This window comes from Anastrepha obliqua, chromosome 4, assembly GCF_027943255.1.
Source record: "Anastrepha obliqua isolate idAnaObli1 chromosome 4, idAnaObli1_1.0, whole genome shotgun sequence".
NCBI lineage: Eukaryota > Metazoa > Arthropoda > Insecta > Diptera > Tephritidae > Anastrepha > Anastrepha obliqua.
Genome location: NC_072895.1, coordinates 54,724,679 through 54,738,979, shown reverse-complemented (window position 1 = coordinate 54,738,979; position 14,301 = coordinate 54,724,679). Strand labels below are relative to the sequence as shown.

Genomic DNA, 14,301 nt, shown 5'->3' with positions numbered 1-14,301 from the left:
AAAAACGGATTTATTTAATATGCCAAAAGTTATAGTCCAAACATATATATACATATTTTTTATATATATGACCCTATTATTGTGTCACTCACTTAACGTGGGTCGTTTGAAAAGTCCGTGCAAAAATAAAAACTATTTATTTGTGTGGGGTAACCTTTTTAGGTTAAGACACATCGTCCAACGTTGTTCAAGTTTGTCGAAAAATAGAAATTCGTTTCTGCAATCACATCCTCGTTTGAATAAAACCTCCAACCATTTCTCCGAGAGATCCAAAGGAGCCAATTCTGTAGAATAGGGGGCATTTGACACGATTTGGGTCCCTGTTTCGTATTTACCTAGGCGTGATTGGAAGAGGGAAATAACTCGACTTCCCCGATTCAAACGAATGCTTAACCAAAACAAACAGAGCGATTTGGCTGAAACTTATTGTGTGTTTTTCTGAGAGATGCTTCTAACTAAATAGAAAATCGATAGTCGCCAGTAGTGCGACTTAGCATGAACTTTTCAAACGAACCTCGTACATATTTCTGTTGTTTGCATAAAGAGTTATGGCAGTCTTATAATAATAAAGGCGCAAAAGATCAGTGTAGAATATCAATAAACAGGTACCATAGATAGAATCGGATACATTTAGAGACCCTAGTAGACTGCTTTACACTTACTGGTACAGCAACCAAAGTGGGAGGCCATAATATAACCGTTGTGCTCTATTAAATTTTACGCCTTTTTATTTTAATAATTAATTGAATCCATGGAAAATTCTCTAAATAAAGAAAAGCTTTGAATCGTTCAAGTGAGAACTCAGGTTCCACTACTTTACAGGTTCACCTTTAGGAAGTTGGAATTTTAGTTAATATTTTTTGCATTTTTTCACTAGTAATTTTTGGTTCGGAGCAATAATATTTCATATAAAAATTTCTATATAGTTTTTTCCACATTAACCATCGAAAATGTATAAGCAAGCTTTTAATAAATATTTCCCATTTTGTGTAATCTTTCTGAGAGCTTGCAGAGCCGTTAAAGGGTTAAGATAAGCTATAGATATGGAGAATAAGATATTAAAGACTAAATTAGGTCCCAGTCATGTAAAAACATGAATTCTCGAGTCTAACTCTATCCCAATAAGTTTACACTGGCCAGTAAAGGTCTGGGCATAGTTTCGTTTTTATAAAAATTTAGTTCTTGCTATAAAAAAACCGTGTAAATCCGGGAATGAAGCATCAACTGATAGACCAAGAATTTCAGAATAGCGGTCGCCCCTCGCCAGATAATGGCAAAGCTCTAAGTCCCTCTGCCTTTAGGAAACTCCAAACCAAATACCAAAAAAAAGAAAAACCATCTGCCAATCGGAGTCGGCTTAAAACTGTAGATCCCTCCATTTATGAAACAACATCAAGACGTACGCCACAAATATATAAAATGGTTCAAAACAGTTCTATGACCGATCTTTAGCTCCTGGGCGATGATACAACTAACAACATGGCGCTCAACTCCGATTATTTCTGTGATTTTGTCGACATTTTATTTAACATAAAAAATCCTTGAATGGAATCGACGAAACCACAATTGCAAGTAGTTAGCTGTTACAGTAAAAACATCATTCACAATTTTATTATAGCTGCCTTTATCAAAGAAAAAGTGTAAAATGTACTGATGTTGCTGACTTCCACTGTTAATACCCTGTAGCTCACTCACACTAGCAAACAAAAAACCAGAAAAAATTTTTTAGTGTGAAAAGTCACCTTGACAACGAACATAAACTTTAAGTTGTTTGATCGAAACTTTACGGAATATTGATCACTACAGGCATGTAAGGAGAAAATAATGTGTGTTTTTGAGAAAAAATGTATTTCCCAGCCATATTTAAAAGTCACGTCGGGAGAAGTACTTGGAAATGCCAGCATCGTGTCTAAGGGGCTATGATGGCCTTTCAGTTCTATCGGAAAGAGGCGTGACTTACAACTATGCGGAGGTGGTAAACTGGGCGATTATCACTGTTTTAAACCCGCCTCCCAGATGTTTTGCTAGAAGAAACTTAACGAGATTTCCTTACATTGTGTTAAGTTTTCCATATAAAATTGCAAGTTTGGGAAGCATGTAAATTTCGTACAAACCCTATTTGGTGTGCTAAATTATGCGCATAATTTGTGTGCTGTAGAATGCTTCGACAACAACAAAAAAAAAAACACAGAGTGGCAAACCAAAGGTGAATGTATAACTTCACCTGCAGGCCATACGCTAGCACCCAATCCCACCAATACAAATAAAACACGTTATTTGATAGCAGCAACACTGCAAAGGACCCGTAGTTAATGGGAAAGGTCATACTAGTTCGAGAGTGACTAGAATTGTACCAATTATAAACTTGTCTATTACAGCTCGATGTAAAACAAAATATTCGTATAACTATTTTTTGTTGTTTTTATTTTTGTTAGATTTTTAATAGAGATGTCTAGTAATTTTTTGTATTAAAATGTAAATTTGGTTTAAACTATTTTAAAAGAATCCAAATATTTAGTTTTCCAATTTGTGTTTTGCTAAATCGGTGCTGAGCTCACAAAATAAAAATACGAAAAGTAAAAATGTAAAGTTAAGAGACAAGTTTGTGTAGTATTTTTATATAATTCATAAACAAATATTTTTCAAATGTTCATGTGTCATTTATCAATTTTTTTTCAACAAGCCCAAAACTGGTGATTTTCGCCACAAATTGTACGAGAATTTTTGGTGTCTATTATGAACTAGTTCACTAACTGGTATAAAAGTAATGTTTGAGCGTAGGAGTTCACTAAATGGTATGATGCTATTCCATGGGTTGACAATGGACATTTTAAAAGCCATATTCAAAATATCAGTCGCTAGTATTGAAAAAATATAGAAAAGAAAGTACTACTTTAGGTGTAAACTAAATCGATGGTAAAGTAATTTAGTTCTAGTGGGTTTGATCGCAGAGAATAGATTATAGGCTCCCATCACACAGAATCTTCTACACACGATTATTTAAGGATAACGGCAAATCAAAAATGGCAGCAACTTCAACACCAATGCCTACACTATGCAAATGACAGAAATGAACTGGTAAAAATTTTAAATTTCCCAATACATACATACTCGTTTATACCCTTTCACAAACTACCAAATATGTACAAAGGAGTAAAAAAAGTCGCACAATGCATACAACTTTATAAGTCATTAGAGTGAATTTTGTAGGAGTATACAAACAGGCGCACAAATACACGTTAACCACACATATACTATACATTTGTACAAAGCCACCGGCAAGGGCTTCAAGCACAGTCACGCAGTCGACCGATACCACCGACACTTCCTGTCATTGATGTCAACCAGTGTATATCCTTGTTGTTGTTCACCCCCTTACATGTAATGTTGCGTGTGTGTGGTCATTCTATTATTGTTTGCTTGCTTTGCTTCTAGATATTGTTAAAGTAAATGCTTTTTTCTTTTGCTTTTACGATTATTATTATTATTATTATTATTGTAGTCGTAGTAGTGATTTATAACATAGTTATTTGTTGTTGTTCTTGCTGCTTTGTTGAGCAACAAGCTTTATATTGATTTGACCCTTTTTTAATGCCGCTGGAATAAGTCAATGCCAAGCATGCACGCACAGTCATTACAACAATAACAACAAAAAAAAAGAAAATATACGAAAGACAGCAACAAATTGCTCTGCAAATAAAAGTTAGTCATGAGAAAATGGTAGCGAATAGCAAAATTTGCAGGCACGTACATTTAAGTATCCCACAGAGAAATATAAACTGCAATTAGTTATGATACAGTTTTTGCTTAGATGACATGAAACGACTAACCCAGTTTCTGTCTATTAGACGATTCTTAGTACGCTTGGTGAGTCGCTTTGTGTTTGTTGGACAAAATCAGCATGAATAATTTCAATTTTCAAGGTTACGTGGTGGTTTTAGAATCACTTCTTAAAGATTCCATTGAAGAATTCTTTGATATTTTCTTTGATTAGTCCCCAACATCAAGATAATAAAAGCAGCACTTCGCTGTATATTAGGTAGGGGATGGATTTTTGCTGATCTTATCATCTCCACAAATATCCAAGCCCTTTAATAGACTAAGTCATGTAATTTGATACTTTTTAATTACGTCTTTTGGGGTAGCCAGACAAATATTAATAAATTGCTTGAATTGACAAACTAGAAGCCGGTATTCGGTAAATTTGGAGCAGAGCTCACATGGTGCGTACTTTCCTTGCGTACAGAGTTCTTGTAAAGCCAATATGGAAAATCTACAATAAATTACAAAGCGCTCTAGATGGGATATTAAAATAGATTCGCTCCAGAAGGAAGGGGTAATCCACAGCACCTGGAATAATATCAAATAGGAAAGTTTAAGACAAAGTAAATAGCCGAGACTTCAGATGTTTCAGATTAATAAGCAGGGTAGGGGTATGGGTTTTATTAGCATATCTAGTAAAAGTGAACTTTGCGTCAAAAATAGCACCTAAGTACACAATTTCACTGCCCGATCGCAGACGACAATTGGATATATGCAAGAGAAGATGTATCCAAAGAAGAAAAACATTTGGCGCAAGAATGTGGTAACAATTCGAAATACTTTACAACACTTGATTACTACAACACTTGTAGTACACTATGAAAGAAGATTTTCAAGCTCTTTTTGGAGCACTGTTGTTTGAGAGCACATAACAGGGGTGTATAAAAAAATTCTGTCAACTCATAAGCTCTCGCAAAAGAAGATTCGTACATTAATGCTTAGGAAGGAAAGAATAGAAAGTTGTACACGCCTTAAGGAAAACTGGGAACTGACAACCGGAACTATTTGGTATTTTAGTTTCTGCATAGTTGTAAGCGGATTTTGTCTCAGAAGACCCTTAGAGAAATTTTCCGAGGAATAATTTTCTGATTAATTTTAACCCTGCCACCTTCAGACAAATACTAAAAAATTGGTTCACACAGATATTAAAGTTACACACAGCTATAGTAACAAAAAATGTTGACCAGTTTTGACTACTTTTCTTTTGCTTTTGAAATTTTCATTATATATATATATAATTGGCGCGTACACTCTTTTTGGGTATTTGGCCGAGCTCCTCCTCCTATTTGTGGTGTGCGTCTTGCTGTTGTTCATTACTATCATATAAGTCAAAGTTTCGAACTTTGTTAAAATTTGAGAAAAATGCGAACTTTCATCAAAATTTCAAAGTTTTTAATCAGAAGTTCCAACAAAGAACTTGAGTACTCAGTTCTTTAGCCCATTACATTTTGGTATATTAAAGTCGAAGTTTGAATCGGCTTAAAATTCTTGTTGATTTTCGTTATATGCAGATATATGGGCATATGAGTATAGTAGAAACCAACTAATAAAAATATTTTTTGTTCAAATCTCCGGTATTTTAGTTATGCCTCCCTCTTCAATAGAAGCTCTCCAAATACGAGCCATTCGGCTTCCCTACAGGGTATAGGTAAATATGAAATTATATTTATATGATATTTGTGCCTGTGTACACACGTAAAAGGTCACACATTCTTAAAATTGCATACGATAATATAATGCAAAGTATTTACTTATTTACACACAGTTATAGAAAATGGAAGCAACGGGGGCTCGGATAAGTTCTGTGCGTGTGTGTGTGTTGCGTTTGTTGGAACGTATCAAGTTCAACGTCGGTCCTTGGATAGACTACTTTGTTTTCCATTATCATGAAAGCTTGCATACTACTGACACAAAAACATTGCCAATAATATGGATGAAAAGCGCGCGTACGGACTGATGGATGGTTCCTTTCGAAATGAGCTCGGCTGATAGGAGGGAAGCGAAGTAAATTTATACAGCTGGACGCACGCAACCTTTTACAAATTTCATGTGTGACTCAGCAAGCCACATCAGTCAAGAAAGCAAAGCAACTTTGATACAACAACTAAAAAACAACAAAAGCAACAGTTATGGCTGTGACATTTTTGGCTCCATGCTTTGATTCTACAAATATACGAGTATACGAGTAATATTATATGTATGTATGAGTGTAGTGCGCGCAACATGCAGCGAAACAAATGGTAAGTAAACTTAATGTATGAATGTGTGTAGCGTTGGTGTGTAAATGCGTGTGTATGCGCGCGCAGTTATGCTTTGGGAGCATGTAGGAGGGTGTTTCGAAAATGAGGCATTAGTCGAGTAAAAGCAGTTAAGTGGTTTGGAAGGTGCTGCAACGAGATGGAAGCATGCCATGCGTAACAGTTCGTTTCGGGTTTTTCGCTAGTAAAACCGGCAGTGCAGCATTTGCCAAATACTCGTATAAGAGCAGCAGTAGCAACAGTAGATATGTATGTTCTTTCAGTAGCAGTAACATTAAGCTATTTATGTATTTACTTTTCTGGTTGTTTGTTTAAATTTGAGTTTAGTTGCTCTGTGCGTTGACTACACGCTCGATTGGCTGTTGCCCAGCTGGTTGGCTTATGACTGGGATGTGAGCGTTGAGCCCTCTTACTATTGTACTGATTAGCTAACCGAGCTACTGTGCAAAGCAAATAAAATATAAAATAATAAAGGATATACAAATAAAAACATTTGGAGTTTTGAATACCATAAATGTCGAGATCAAAATGCGGATAAATAGGGATAATAGTAAAACATAACAGTTTCCGTTCCACATATGTTTGTACGTACGTATATATCATAAATACATGCTTATTAGGGCGGGACTATTAGTATGGAACGATTTTTCCGACATTTTTTCTAACAGGTTGGGATTATACATAAAATTCTAGGAGCTCCTCAAATTTTGAAAGAAGAAAGTTTGAACAATGGTGCACAATTTTTTTGCAACGAAAGCTGTTTACAATTTTATTGACTTATTTTGAAAAATTAGCTATGAAAAGACAAAATTCAGTTTTTATTTTTGTTAAGATGGATATTACACATTAACCCATTTCGATATATGCAACGATCTTTTTAACCATTGTATCCTTTGTATCATATCGTTTTGAGTCTGGGGGGTTCGCCTGGAACTTGTTCTTTTTAGAACCTTCTTGATATACACTAGCGAGGTAGCAAGGGAAGAATAAATAAAATAAAATATTCTCTTTCTCTTTTCTTATGTTCAGCATCTGACAATTGCTTATTCACTTTTTTATGCTCAGTGTCTGTCCAAAGCCTATTTCTTTTAGGACGAAAAGAAGACTTACTGACATAAACCAGTTGTAAAAAAAATTTAAAGTTTTTGTGGTTCGAAAGACGTTTAGCCAACCAAATAAATATCCCGCGTATCAAAAAAGTTGCCAAAATATTCAACCGGGAATAAAATGTCATTAACTTCCCTGATATTGTGTTATTTTCAAACAGTATCTGGAAGCTTCGAATGACTTTGGCCTCTATTTGAATAACCTCTGACCTATTGTTTTAAGCAAACACCAACAGAACTGCAGGTTTCTTGTTCGCATCCTTCCAAAATTATCTCAACAAGAAAATCAATCACACAGTTTTTCCTCTTTTCACGATCCCTTCGAAATTCCTCTCCAGCCTTGCAGAATTATCGAGCTTTTCATCTTCACTTTCTTCATCAATAGAGGCATCCCAATCAAAGTCCCAGTCCCAGTAAAAATAATTTAAAATCAAAATTATTGTAAATACGTAGTTAATTAAAAAAAGCATTACTGGTTCGAAGAAAAAAACTTTTAAGTATTAGGACTATGAATAAGTTCGTGCGGTTTTTTTTCGAAATTTGAAACTTTATTGACGTAAAATGGTTACAAATTTAATATTCAAAGTATTGTCCATCGCTTACTACTACTTTTTCCCATCTTTCTGGCAATTCACGGATTCCCTTTGTGAAAAATTCGGTCGGTTTTGCCGCAATCCACGAATCGATCCATTTTTTGACTTCATCGTAATTACGGAAGTGCTGGTCAGCCAGGCCATGTTGCATCGATCGGAAGAGATAGTAATCGGATGGCGCAAGGTCTGGACTATACGGCGGGTGGGGTAGGACATCCCATTTGAGCGTTTCTAAGTATGTTTTGACCACTTGTGCAACATGTGGCCGAGCATTGTCATGTTGCAAAATAACTTTGTCGTGTCTATCGGCGTATTGCGGCCGTTTTTCTCGCAGTGCTCGGCTCAAACGCATCAATTATCGTCGGTAGACATCCCCCGTAATCGTTTCATTCGGTTTCAGTAGCTCATAATACACAACACCCAGCTGGTCCCACCAGATACACAGCATAACCTTCACGCCATGAATATTCTGCGCCGACGTCGATGTTGAAGCATGGCCAGGGTATCCATACGTTGCCCGACGTTTTGGATTGTCGTAATGGACCCACTTTTCATCGCCAGTCACAATTCGATGCAAAAAACCCTTTCTTTTGTGCCATTGAAGCAGTTGTTCGCATGCCATAAAACGGCGTTCAACGTCTCTTGGCTTCAATTCATACGGCACCCAATGGCCTACCTTTCGGATCATTCCCATGGCTTTTAAACGTTTGGAAATGGTTGATTGATCAACTCCCAAAGTTTTTGCAACCTCTTCTTGCGTTTGAGCCGGATCTTGATCGAGCAATTCCTCCAATTCGGTATCCATGAACTTTGGCGGCGCACCCTCGCGTTCTTCGTCTTCCAAGCCAAAATCACCACTTTTAAAGCGTGCAAACCACTTCTGGCACGTTCGCTCAGCTAGAGCATGCTCACCATAAACTTCCACCAAGATACGATGACTTTCGGCTGCTTTTTTCTTCATATTAAAGAATTCCCCGCAAAAACACATTATTTGGCACGAAATTCGAAATTTTCAAGTGTGGTAAAAATATTGTTGTTTACGCTTCAAATGAAAAACTTATACTGACGTTTGTGCCTTACGACAGTAGCTCTCCAATGAATGTTTGGAAATGTGGATCGATGGAATAATAATCAAGTTACGCCATCTGTTGTAAAACCGCACGAACTTATTCATAGTCCTATTATAAAAATATATTTGTTTGCACAAGTTTTATTTTCATTTGCATATAAAAACAAATTACATACACTAAATTTCCTATTACAATATTAAGCAATTAAAATAATTTGCTTTGTAGTACTATCTTGAGTTGTTTAAATAAAAATAGATATCCCAAGTAGAAGGTTCACTATACTTTAGTCAATAAAAATCTTCATATTAACTTCGAATCAACCGAAGATAGCATCTTTAAAAATTTGGACAGTCGAAACTGACTTTTCTAATAATAATATGTACAATCCGTATCTGCTCGGAGCTATGTCGAAAAATGAGTTGAGCCGCCCTAATGAATATACAACGTATCACATACAATTATTTGTTAATCAGCCAAATGTTTATTTACTCAGGCCTCAACATTCATTGAATAATTAGCACAAAGCTCAACACTCGACCCGACATTTTGATAGCATTGTGAGTAGGGCAAGAGATCTATTTCGTCAATATGGGAGAAAAAAGTTAAAAAAATCAGTCAGGTAGAGCTACAAACTCCATAAAACAATTGGCCCTAATATTCATTTTAATAAATCGAAATAATTTTCAAATAAATTGCATTTGTTTGGACACAGCTTCGAAATTGGCTAGAGTCGCAGATTTAACATCCTTTTTTATACCACAGCTTCTACAAAAATAATACATATAAATAAACATAATAGACATATCTGCGTCTTTGACTGGGTAACTGATTTCTGGCTATAATTAGTATGAACATTTGTCGACACTGAATGAAATTAGCTAGTTGTGAATACTAGTGATGAGCAACTATTGTACATTGCCGAAAATATACCCAACTCAGCAACAGGGGTCAGTTATGAGTGCTATACATCCTTCATTCCAAAAAATTGAATTTGGTTTCGAAATGACATGTCTCTGACAGTCATACTCAAAATACCCCGTCTCGTCTGCAGCAACAATCACTTTGAGAATGTTTGAAATCTTAAGAGCATATTCATGTTAGGAGTACACATGCTTGGATCAACAGTAGCGCGATGAATTACCTAGTTTAAACTATTGTTTTTTTGGTATTTAGTTTTTACGTATTTTTAAAGGTACCTATGTATTCTGCGACATAAAAGCCACTGCTCTAAGCTCAAGCTTTAAACTTTGTACAAAGTTCACAAGAATTTCATACAAATACATCAAAATTACTAACTTTTTATTAAGAATATTTAAGAAATTTCTCTGAATATAGTTTTATAGCCTATTCAATAGTAGCAAAGTTCAGGTGTCTTCGCTGAGATGTTGAGCATTTTATTCTATATAAAATACTTTCGAACAAATGTTTTATATCGAAGCAAATGCGTAACGCCACAACAAACAAAAAAATTGTCAGTAATCAACGCAATCCGCGAGCGACTTCAAAATTTCACTTATACTTGAATTGAATGGGCTATAGAACTGGATGCCTTGGCACCTTAAAGTTTTCTAAAGATTCTGGTTAAAAAGTTTAAAACTTTGATAAACGTTTTTTTTTTTAATTTTTTAAATTTTTGTTAAGTTTGTACAAAGCTGGGAGCTTTGAGCTATCTTGTTTTTCAGAATGCACTGCAAAAACTTAAAGAAAAAAATTAAATACAAAAAACTTGGTAATGCGTTGCGCTACTATCACTTTAAACGCAGGCGTACTTATTTCTAGTAAAAATTAATCAAAATAATAATCTTAATGCATAACAAAAATGTAGTTAAATAAATCATGAAACGTTTTAATTCTAACTATCATTATGGCCACAGTTAACAAAGTTTAAGAACCAGAGATTTGCGGAAGGAAAATTGATCTTGAAAGATTTATAGATTGCATTGAATTTCAGAAGAGCTTTCGTGCCGGTTGCGTTTGTTACAAACGGAAAGTACCGCGAAAGAAGCCAATATGAACTGCATGGATTTTGAATTAATAAGATCGCATTTGGAATAGTAGAAGGGAATGGGGCATGAAAATTAAGAGGTAGTGGAGAAAAGTGAATGAACATTTTTCGATTAATATAATGCGCATAAAGGTCTCCAAACGAATGGTACGCGTTCCAGTTCTGAGCGAGCAAGTGACATGTGTAGCAACTTACGAGTGTTATTAACTTTAACACAGCGTAAGATTTTGACATAATAATTAAATTAATTTGATTAGTAAAAGTGAACTTTGCATAAAAAATAATACCCAAGTCCTTAATTTCATTTGATAAACATGAAACGACGGGTGCGCCTGTAGGCTAACGGCTGTCATAAATTGCTTTTGGTCTATCGCAGAACAAGCTGCCAAAATGGACATCCCTCACAACACATACTGTCACAGTTGTAAACAACCGGAGAAAATGGAAATAATCTTCCATTTCCTCTGTAAATGCCCTGCCCTATGGAAGGGCAAAATGTTAACCCTGGGTAAAGCACTGATCGAGAGTCTCGAACAAATGTCTAGCTTAGACGTCAACAGCCTAATAAGGTTCCTAAACCGCACAGACTGGATATAGTCTTGCTGTAAATAACTACTAAGTTGGTAGCGAGGATGTGGCAAAAAAACGGTGCGGAAGCGCTAGTTGGATCTTGGATGAATCACCATTCTAACCAACCAACCAACCAACCAAACTTACTTTCATATATATCATGAATGCAGTCTTAAAATAAAGCTCGTATCAATGTGATATCTAACACCTTTGTTTTTTATTTAAATTTCGATGCCTTATCATTTTTATCTGGTCACCCTATATATGTATGTATGTATTATAGATGTACATGTGTGTGTGTGCAATGTTTCGAATCTACATGTAATTATACACCTATATCGTTGAAATGCTAACAAACGAGCTTTTGCTTGTGCGTGTTGTGAGAGATAATATTTACATTTGGCTTGCAGCATTTGCGGCATTTGATATGTTAATTAATTTGCACTTTCACTGCCGCATGCACCTCACATACGATGCGCCACGGAGACCATTGTCACTGCATAGTGAGTTTTGTTATTCCAGCACCAAACTGTTAACAAAAATAGTTTGCCACTAGCAAAACAAAATTTTACCAAACAACAATAAGAATAACAACAAACAAAACTTTGCATTTTTGGCATGCGTGAGAAGGGGAAGGAAAAGGTGTGGTGTGTTGTTTGTCTGCATGCAATGAAAAGTAGCTGCTGTGGATCAGCTATTCAACTTTTGAAAAGTTCGTAAGTAAATATTGTGGCTTTCATTGGCTATACTCTTATTGACCGTTGCGTCGCTCTGTCGCCTAGGCACCTATTTGCCTTCTGTATTTTTGTTCTTTATTGGTAGTTGCTGGCAATTGGTTAAGCAGCCATGCCGCCACCTGCGTCTCTAACCTCTCTCTTACTCGCCGCTCTCTTGTCACTCTTTCCATTGCGTACGCTTGAAATTGGAAATGGAAAAGTAATTTCCCATTTACATGCTAAATGGCAAGAAAATACAATAAAGTTACTCTGGTAAAACTCTTTTGCCGCTGTCGCTTTTCATTGCCAGCCACTGAAGTTATGGCTACTTTTTTTATATAAAAGAAACTAATACAGGGTCTCTCAAGTTTTAGTTTCTTTCTTAGAAGTGTTTCGTTTTGACAGCAGTCACAGTTTGACGGTTTTTCATTTAAGAGACGTTAATTAGATAGTCTACAATTTACTAATATAAGTACGTTTTGGCATAAAAACGGTACAAAAACAATTAAAAATCCTTTTAGAAAATGGTGATTCGTAAAAAATTGTGAATATTGCCGCTCATTATACTCATCTAAATGGGGTCGGAATAAAAGAAGTTAATTGCAAAATTTGCATAAGACATAAAAATACAAGTAGAAGTTCCTCCCGGCAGTTCCATTGAAAATCTGACTAAAGGCGCTCATAGTAATCGAGATACAGTGGCGAGCGTAACTGCATATATAGTTTTTGTTTTTAATTTACAATTCTTTTCAAGCTAGAATATTTTTGGAATTATTTTTATTAATCACTATTTATTTTTTAACAAATACCAAATAAATCAAACTTGGTACAAAATTTAGAAAAGTTCAACAAATTTTCATCTTAATTCTGAGTTTTTTAACCTGAATCTTTAAAAAAATGTCGAGTATAGAGTAACATTTTTCATGATGTTTTAGTAAAATAACTGCAAGTTTAAGTAGCTAACAAATTGTTTGAGCTAAATTTTGGTTTTTCCTAATGGCACTTTGCGCCTTACTCCATATAAAACTTAATTTCTTGAGGAAACCAATGCGCAAGGCAGTTTGCAAAAAAAAAAAACAATTGTTTAAATCAACTCCACTTTTTAGTAATTGCACTAATTATATGACACAAAAAAAGCACAAGACCCGTCATCGGTTTATTCGCATCGGGTTATAAATCTGCATACGAGAGACTTTTCCAAAAATTCAAATAAAAAAATTAAAAATTACGCTGAAAATTTGTTGGAATATTGTAAAAAGTAGAAAAGTGTGATTTATATGGATTTGTTTAAAGAAGAATAATTAAAAACAAATTAATGCACTGTGTAATGATGGTATGAGATAGCTCTGGTTGGCTGTATATGCCCGTTGGGGGTCGTAAAATGGTATGAAAACGGTGCTGCCAGACTGCTACTTCAACCTGTACATGTATTTTAGTTGAACAAGCCAACGAAGCAATAGCAACAAAGCACACACCCAATAAAATATTAAATTTGTTGTAAACAGGATTCCCGGGAAAAATGATTTAACGATTACTAGAAATAAGGCTTCAGGTCGAACTTTCAGGATTACATTTTTGGAAAATTGGGTTTTTAACAAAAAATAAATTGTATATAAAATATCTATAGCACAGGGGCTTATTAATATTTTTTTCAAAATGTATTTGTTTCTCACCTAATTAAAAAAACAATTTTCACTTTTTTCAATTCATTTTTTTTGTCACTCTATTACCAAATAAAACCAAATTTTACACTTTGTGATACTTACAAGAAAATTATTTACTATACAACAAATTTTCAATCTTTCTGATCAGAATTAGTAAAATATTTAAATTGAATGAATTTTAAAATTTTTTTTCTTGGCGGTATTGGGTGCTTTCAGTTATATAAGAAAAATGTGGACCATTTGTTATGTAGAGAATATACACAAGGTCGCCAAGAAAAAAAATGTCAAACTCAAAGCAAGTTTTGAGCTACTTGCACTTTGTCATACCAAAATTCAGTAGACTATAAAACTGCGTTCTCCAAATCTGTTTAACATTTTTTCTGACATTTTGATCAAACTTTTTTGAAATTTTTGTTAAATTTGCACAAAGTTTGAAACTTTACTTACACGGTTTCTGTAAGAGAATGAACTATATCTTCATCAAAAAATGTTATAAA

At 34.9% G+C, this 14,301-nt stretch overlaps 1 protein-coding gene across 8 annotated transcripts in view; it reads right to left on the bottom strand.

Annotated features, from left to right (window-relative positions):
• LOC129244638 (apoptosis-stimulating of p53 protein 1) overlaps positions 1-14,301 on the bottom strand; it is a 154,551-nt gene that overhangs the window by 16,621 nt on the left and 123,629 nt on the right. The gene's annotated exons all lie outside the window — the stretch shown is intronic.